Raw genomic sequence first — 8,942 nt, 5'->3', positions numbered from 1 at the left:
GCCTCAAGGTTTTATATAAATTAAATGTTGTACCTAAATGACATCATGAAATCAGTAGTTAAGGACAACTGAGGAAATGCTAAAAGGTTATAAAACAGGTTTCCAACAAAAAGACATATATACAAAATATGGAAGATTTAAATATTATCAGTCATAAAGATCTCAGAGGAATTAGGATGAGAAACAGCCAAGCACCTATAAATAAAAATCACAGTATCTGCAGGGGGTTTCAGAAATATATCTGGGGTATCCTATTCATCACCATTTTGTTCCTAAGAGGGAGAAAAACAGCATGGAGGATGTTTCAGACAGAAAGACAATAATGGATGAAAAGTCACATTAAAATAAAGTAGTAGCAGCATACCATTTCCAATGACCAGGCAGGGAAAGGAGTCTACATGATTTGGTGACACTTTGTGATGAGAAGTCTCATAGTCTATCTCATAGTCTGTTATCAAAACCAATTCTTTTGCAGGCACTTCAATGACAGCACTTATGTATATGATTAATTCTTCAGAGTCTGACATAAAACATGAGTTAAGCTCTTTAAGGCGAGGCCTTTTATGAGGACATTGACTGTAGATGATCTGTTCATACTAGAGATTGCAAATGGTATGTAATGGTGATGGAATTCTGCGGGAGGAGGACACGGTGCTTTAACTCATGTGCATTTTGTACTGATCCAAAATAAACCCCCTGACAGTGCTAGGTTTGATGATGTAACTGAAAGCAAAAAATTCATGACAGTTACTTTAAAGAAAAAGCCATTTTTCTTTGTGCATTTCATTGCATTCTCAATACTATTTTTAAATAGAATTCAGTCACTTCAAGGTGATTCTGCAAAAATACCTCTGTATACTCTTGACCTTTAGAATAGGATTTTCTCCTCACGGGAATACAGTTGCAGGACACAGAAGCCACTTATTTTTCTCCCTCATTAAGGGATGCTTAGAAGCAAGTCAGTTTTTTAAAAATAACTTTTTTTTTCTCAAATATCTTTCTGCAGAGTCTTCAGCAGTGCTCTGCCATTCTGCACTATTCTTTTAAGAGTATTTTTGTATTTACTTTTTTTTAATCTACTGATCTCTGTATCTGTAGCTGCACCAAAACCAGAACTGTACAAAACAAGTGAACAATCACATCCACAATGAAATGAAGTCAGACAGAAGACATCTATTACTACATTGGGCAGTACTACCACCAATCTACATGAACATGGGAATATTTTTCAAGGTACCCAGGTTGCCAGCCAATGTCATCAGAGCATGTAATAGCTGAAGGAAGTTATAGAGAAAACTAATTTTCTTTTTTTCTTTTTTACAAAATCTGTAGTGAAAGGAAAACAAGCAAATAGGTTTTTTTCCCAGAAAAACTAGAATAAATGAAATCTCACCTAAGTCCTCTAGCAACAATTCCTCGTAATTTTCTACTCTGCTATTGCCTGAAGTCTTATATGTGTTTTCAGTATAAAATAGCCAGTGTCTCAAAAAAAAAATACTGGCTTGACTGATAAATCACATTTTCCTTTAGTGTACGGGAAGGCAACACTTCCCAACACTTTTTAAACCAGTTTTAGTTAAAAGCTTTAAAAAAACCTCAAACCCTGATAGTACTGCAAACAGAAAAAGTAAAGAAAAATAATTAGCTGTTGAAATATTGCCACTAAAACATAAAGCAAGGCAATTGAAAATAAATACAGACACTGCATTTGGGAAGAAATTAGTTAACCCTCAGATTTGATACCCCAAAAACTGAATTGATGCCAGTAGCCAGAATGGAATCTAGATTTAGCTAAGCAGTAGGTCTGCCTGTTAAATTTTCACAAAGTAGCCTAAAATAGAAAATACCTGGAAGCTGGGTAGGACTAAGCTTTAAATGCCAAAGGCTATATCCAGTGTCTACACTCATTATGACACATTCCTGGTTCAATTACACCACAAAAATCTACTGAACTTCTAATCTTCTAACTTAAATTAGAATTTAAGTTCTAATTCAGCATTGTAGTTTTAAATCATGGCTTCAAAATCCCACCTTATAGTCACATGGAGGTTTGGTTTGCATTCTCTTACCATCTGTTTTATTGCCTATTCCTTCTAGGAAGACACTGTTTTTTTTTTTTTTTTTTCCTGCAGATATTTTATAAAGAGAGAAAAAAAAATGTAGCATAGGTCAGGTAATATTGTCACATTGAGCAATTTTGTTTCACCCTGCAATAATTTGTATTGCTCCTAACTTAGGTTTGTGTAAGTGATGAGAGGATAGCCTTTAAAAAAGTAAAAATACCCCTTTAATTTTACTATTTGTATGAGTGCATATATATATATATATATATATATATATATATATATATATATATATATATATACACACACACACATTATGACACCACAGAAAAACCACTTGGAAGACCCATATTTACACAGTATATTACAATATGCATAAGAAAGGTTGCCCACATAATATAATCTTAACTAGCATCTTACAAAAAAAAAAAAAATCCACAATCTCATGATCCTGTCTATCGGGAAGCCCACATTTTATGACAATATATGATGTCACAATTCATAAAGCAATGAATTTTTTTCCCTATGAGAAAAATCTCCATGAAATTGTTTAGCCAGCCAAGATGGCTGTGCTTATTTCCCTTGAGGGTAAATGCCAAGTTTCCTCTATGCTAAAAAGCACATGATTATTTTATATTAAAGCATTTTTTTTCTAAAGTTACATTCTGAATTTGCTAAATATGGATGACTGGATGATGGATGACTGTAGTTCAGGGAAGGAAAAAAGCTTTTCAGACAGGGGAAGGAGGGGGACAGTTCTCTCCTCCCCACTCTGGCATCATGTTGAGAGCACAGAAGTAGTTTTTGCATCACGACCATGCTAACAATTCTGTTTTGCTAGCATGACTGCCAAGTGTGGTGATGCCTGGGGACATCACTGTGTGGCTGCACACAGACAGGTGGGAGGCTCAGGCTTGGTCCTGACACCCCAGATTCCCTGGACTCCAGCAAGGCAGGGTCTGACTGAAGCATATTAATGACTTGGGTCTCCTCAGAGCAGTCTTTGTCCCTGCTGTTTGAGAAAGATGCTTTAAGAGGTGTGAATCACGGGATGTACTTATCAGCTGAATCACTTTGAAGGACTTGGGCAGCCTCTTACATCAGCAAGCAGGGTATGCAATGCTACTTTTTTTTCCTCAATATGCTAAAATCTCTCCAATGACAAAAGATCAAAAAGTAATTTACAAGCATAAAAGGACAAAGATCTCCTATAGAAGGCAGCTTATAAGGTAGATTAAGCAGAAGTGATGAACATGTGCCAGTATAATTTTGGATCCATAATGATTAAAAAAACTTATATATTTTTAAGTCTCCTAGAATAAACAAGTACCTTAGGCAAGTATACCCATCAGGATAAAGAAAACATGTCAAGCAGAATCCTGCTTTCATTGAGAATTATGGCTTTATAAAAACAGTTTATCACATTTTTCTAATACATTCAGAAGGTGCAGATTTAAAAAATGCAGTAATGCCACAGATAAAACCAATCAAAAGAAATTGCCTATAAATTGTCTGTCAAGCCTACTTCATGAGAGTTATTTCCTACAGCTTATACTGCTCATTTGTCTATGTAAGTAAAAAGAAAAAAAACCCAACAAAACAATATAAAAGGTGGACAGAATGCTGCCCCAGCACCATAGCAGTATATTTTATTGCACAATGTTCAAAGTAGGTAGTGTAGTATCCAGCCCTGTCAATGCCCAGCATTTTGGTTTTGAGGCATTAGGTCTTATAGAGGTTTTGGTTTAGAAAATCAAGTAACAGCTGCAAAGAGCACTGTTTTGTTTGTGCATGTAATGTTAGATTTAACTAAACCTGAGCCTCTCGGATCAACCATTTTGATTTTTAAATAGCAAAGACTGCAATTTGAGAAACTACGCATCTACATGCATGTACACAAACCCATCAAGCTTGCTACTGAAGTGAGAGGCAATGACACATGCAATAGCCTTTCTGTGTAGGCCAAAGGTAATGAGGAAGAGCCTGTTTATCTCACAGGAGTTCAGTGGAACTGAATCCCATCAGTGAGATCGATTACAGGAGTTACCCCAGATTTTGAAGTTATAGGATTTGTTGTTGATTGAGTCCCATGGGGACTCATGTTGTTCTATGGAAATGCAAAATTCCATATTTATTCAAACAAGAGGTGGTAAGGCACTTGCTTATGAACCTTCCTGTAGCTACTGGCCCTAATAGGAATTATTGCTGCAGTTATCATTGCTCTTGACTATGGCCTTATCAAAATCAGCACTAGTTTTACTATTGCATTGTGTAGGGATATGTATACATACACATACACTGGAACACCCACCATCCTAATTTCCATATATTAGCATCTCTGCCCATCTATTCACACAAAGTAGCTGAAGCTGAATTAAGAATTCCACCTACAGGTAACTTGGATAAGTTGCCAAGACACTTAGTTCCAAATTTATGAAAATATTAATCTAACAATCTTGTGAAATCATTAAGAACAACAGTAAGAAACAGAAAGGGAAACAGTTAAGTAAAAATCACGTTATTTGTATTATTGTGTCTTTAGTCATTGTGACAATATAAAAAAATCTTCTCACTGAAAATCAGGAAAAAAAAATTCAGTGGATATTCTGCTCTTTATGAGTATGTGGTAACCTAAAATGTGTTTGTCTTTCATAGTAAAACTCATAAGGAAAGCAGCTAATGAGAAATATTATGGTATTTGTAAAGCATACTATTAATTGAAAGAACTACAGCTCAGCCTCTCTAATTATATTTTTCTCTAAACTCACAAAATATGGTGCTGAAGGGTAGGCAGTAACAACATAACTTGAAAATTGGGTTAAAAGTTGTTATATAATAGCCTGCACTCCAGTACATTTTTAACAAGATGCTCTTGATGCTTCAGTAAAGCATCAACATGCCAGAAGTACTCTGGGCTGTCTCCCTCTAAGAATCTTGAAACCTGGCCTGGAGGAAGGTGTCCCTGCCCTCAACAGGGGAGTTGGAATTTAAGGTGATCTTTCAGGTCCTTCCAACCCACAGTCTTCTATGATTCTATGATTACTAACAGCAAAGGCTCTGAAGGAGATTTTACTCTCCAATTTTAAGATGTTTACCATAAACTGAAACATGACAATATCATTTCAGAACTGCACAAACAATGAGTTCTTAGAAAAAAAATTCTACTTGTTATTTTCTATCCTTACAAAACAGGTATAAATCCTCTCCAGTGTCTCTTCTGAAGAGACCTTCACCTTAAAGGATTGAGGGGGGACAGAAGAATGGCATAAAACTACCTCTCCAAGTCCTATTTCAGGTTTTTCCACCTGCTTGCCTTCTGTGCATTGAAAGAGGCAAAGGAATCAGAATGGTCCTGCACAGCTCCTGGGATCCCCTGGAACCCCTTTATTTGTGCTTCCCAGACCTCCAGATAGGAACTAGTTGAAGAAAATTCCAATGGGTTGGTCTAGGCACTAGTTTAGTAGCCCTTTCCTGCTCTATAATAGGAAACATTTTCAAAATCAGGTTTGGGATATTTAAAGCAAATAAATTAAACACAATTTAAACACATATTTTAAATCTCATTCTGCAGTTGGAAGACTAGTAGGATTAAATGCTTTTTTTAATACAGATGAGTCAGCCTTAAAAAGTTAGCATTTGTTAAAAATAATGACAAATTACTTGTAAACTTTTTCTCTATGCCCAGCATGAAATAATGGTCCTTTCTTGTTGGGTGGGAGTTGCAGGTGTAAAGGGAGGAAGAACTTTGAGCAAATGCTACAAAGTCATTCACTGGACAACTTCATGAAATTAAGTGCTTTTCTTCTATGTATAAAGAATTTTCTTATCAGTGAGGTAAGTAAAGCACTGAACTGTTTACAGAGGTAGCTAAATTTTCATTAGCAGTAAGAGATGTATAAAGGAGACTGACAAAAGAACAAGTTCAGTGGATGCCACTTGGATAAAGGATTTAGCTTAGATAACCTTTCCTATCTTTAGCATCACTGCTGCTGTAATACAGACTTATGACATGACCTATAATAAACATTTTAATGACTACCAAATCAATTATATACAGTAATTAGATTTCCTATCAGCCTACCAAGCTAAAAAAGTATGCATTAGACTGACTGCATGTAGTGGGGCAAGAGGAAAGAGAGAGAGAGAGAGAGAGAGAAAAAAAAAAGAGAAAGAGAAGAAAGAGACGAAAGAAAGAGACGAAAGAAAGAGAAGAAAGAAAGAAAGAAAGAAAGAAAGAAAGAAAGAAAGAAAGAAAGAAAGAAAGAAAGAAAGAAAGAAAGAAAGAAAGAAAGAAAGAAAGAAAGAAAGAAAGAAAGAAAGAAAGAAAGAAAGAAAGAAAGAAAGAAAGAAAGAAAGAAAGAAGGAAAGAGAAAGAAAGAAAGAAAGCACATCATGTACTGTGCCTTAACAAGATTGGGGACTGGCCTCATGACACATGAAAGCTGCAGGGCAGTTAGAGCTATAAGTCTCAGATTTTTTATATTTTATCTTACTTTGTTCCATTTTTTGTCACTTGTTTACAAAAAAAAATATTTTATATTCAATTCTCTGTGTGTCTCACACAGGTGTATAGTATTCTCTACCACCAACAGAAATTGATGTAAGGCAAAATATTCCAAATTAAGTCCACAGCTAAGTCACTTGCTTAATTTCATTCTAAGTGCTTAATATACATTTCTAAGATACTTTAGACCTGATGGATCTCTCACAGCAAATTTTTGTGATCCCTGGACAGCTTAAATGAAAATATATAATAAATAATAAGCTTTGAAAACAGATCTGAGCAGCCTCCAGGAATATCATGCACAACAGATGCTGCTGATTCTATTTTGCTGGTGACTGCTGTATTCTTGTAACTCTGCACCAAAGGATAGCTGAAACTATCTATTTGAATTTTAAAAGACAATTATTTGTGCAAGGTTTCATGTAAAGATATTGTCTACATCAATCAGCCAAAGAGGAGGCTGACTCTGCAGAAACACTCTCTGTTAACAGGTGAAATACATGGTTACATGAAAATGCTGAACCTTTCACATGGTCAATCTCTTCACTCTGTTTGCCATTACAATAAACTCTGTGCTGTACAACATCTCTTCCAGTGACACCTGAAGTACTTGCCATTTTTCAGGTTCTTTCTCTGCTTTGGACACATCAACAATCAGTTCAATTAAAAATGTACTGGTTTAAACTCAAAATTTTTTAGGTAGTGTTACTGAATCAATACTTAACCCCCTATCTTTATGAGCCTATCACACTGCCATTGTAACTATGATCAGGAAGGTTACAGTCCAAAGATACAATTTTATTGTTGGGAAAAAAATTTCATTACTTCATTTAACAATAAGGAACACTGCAGTAAATCTATCCTTGAGTGACAAGATGATCTGGGAGAAGATTTATACTCTTCATTGACACTTCATTCAAGAAAAGAAGAAACTTCCTAAACTCTTCAAGGAAATTTCATGTCTGTGGGGACAAACAGGTTTGACCTATGTAAAATCTTAGAAAAATACATTGATAATAAATAAGAAACCAGATTTCAATAATACTAAGCAGACATTAAAGGTCTTTTACCTTTTTTAAGAAGATTTTTTTATGTATGATTGAAGTTTATACAACACTCCAGAAAAGCCATGTGTTAGATTGAAAAATAAAATCAGAAGCATTTTCTGTCATATAAGTATACATGAAAAAACGAGAACGTTAATGTCTTAGAAAGTGTATGTCCAGCTCTGTACCGTTACTCATTTAACAAAGCAGAAAATAAGATACTGTACTGTAAACAAAAAGCTACAGTAAAAGGACATTTGGAAATTTACACAAGTTTGAGTTCATAAACATTTTGGTTGCTCCATAACAGTTTTCATAAAAAAAGGAATAAAAAACCCTTGGACAGCTTTCATCACTCTTGACTACTTTTCACTTAAATGCACACAGACATACTTTATATAGCAATATACTGATGTACTCTTAACATGGATATTAAACTACTATTACTGTTTTTTTAACTGAGATGTGTATTATCCAATCAATATTATCTGAATTGAAATACTCATACATTATGTATTCCCATCATGTTGTTAAGTATAAAAACATGAAAATATAACTTTACATTATTTCAGTTATATACATCAGGCTTGACAAAGATTTTTTTTATGCTATGTTTTTTAGAGGAATGAGCCCAGAGGTACAATAAATAGCTTTCCACTGTATACAGTAATGCATTTCTACATTAAAAAAAAAAATTACCATATGAATATTATTTTAGTTTGGTCATTCTAGCATTGAACATTAAAAATCCGAATGCATTCCCCAACATTCCTGATGAGGAGTAATGCACAGAACACCTATGAATTACAGACGTGCCAAGAAATGATTTAGTTCAGCTGGGGGGAAGTATTGGTAAGACAGACATTGAAAACACTGTATACACCTCTTTTGCTGGCCACACTGAGAGTATACACTGTGTTCACATGCTTGCAGAAACAGGCTCAGAGTTTGTACCACGAGAAGGGACTTCAAGTTTCTGATAAATGCTCTGCCTTCTCCAATGCTCAGCAAACATTATACTTGAGTCTAAGAAATTGATTCCAACTAAAACTGCAAGTCATATTTAAATTTTTATTTAATTCCAAAATAAAAGAGATTTACCGATACTGCATGAGGCAATGTATCCACAATGCAGAAAAATGTAAGCTTGTCAACCAAATGTACAGAATTGTTTCTACAGGGAAAGCTAGAGAAACACGATGTTACTTTGATTTGCATTAGCATTTAAATTAATATTATTGCACTCCTCCTAGGATTCCTTTTTGCTTTTTAAGTAGTTATTGTTTTTTAAATACACACAATTAAAAAGTATGGTAACTTCAGCTAGCA

General features: G+C 34.7%; 1 protein-coding gene across 1 annotated transcript in view; it reads right to left on the bottom strand.

Annotated features, from left to right (window-relative positions):
• Positions 1–7,628: 7,628 nt before the first annotated feature.
• Positions 7,629–8,942, bottom strand: part of GRIA2 (glutamate ionotropic receptor AMPA type subunit 2) — an 89,008-nt gene continuing 87,694 nt past the window's right edge. The window contains exon 17 of the mRNA XM_066548214.1: positions 7,629–8,942. This exon is cut by the window's right edge and continues 1,544 nt beyond it. The gene's annotated coding sequence lies outside the window, so the exon portion shown is untranslated.

Source organism: Molothrus aeneus, chromosome 4 (genome assembly GCF_037042795.1).
Source record: "Molothrus aeneus isolate 106 chromosome 4, BPBGC_Maene_1.0, whole genome shotgun sequence".
Classification (NCBI taxonomy): Eukaryota; Metazoa; Chordata; class Aves; order Passeriformes; family Icteridae; genus Molothrus; species Molothrus aeneus.
The sequence above is the reverse complement of the archived record's forward strand: the minus strand, read 5'-3'. Positions and strand labels throughout refer to the sequence as shown.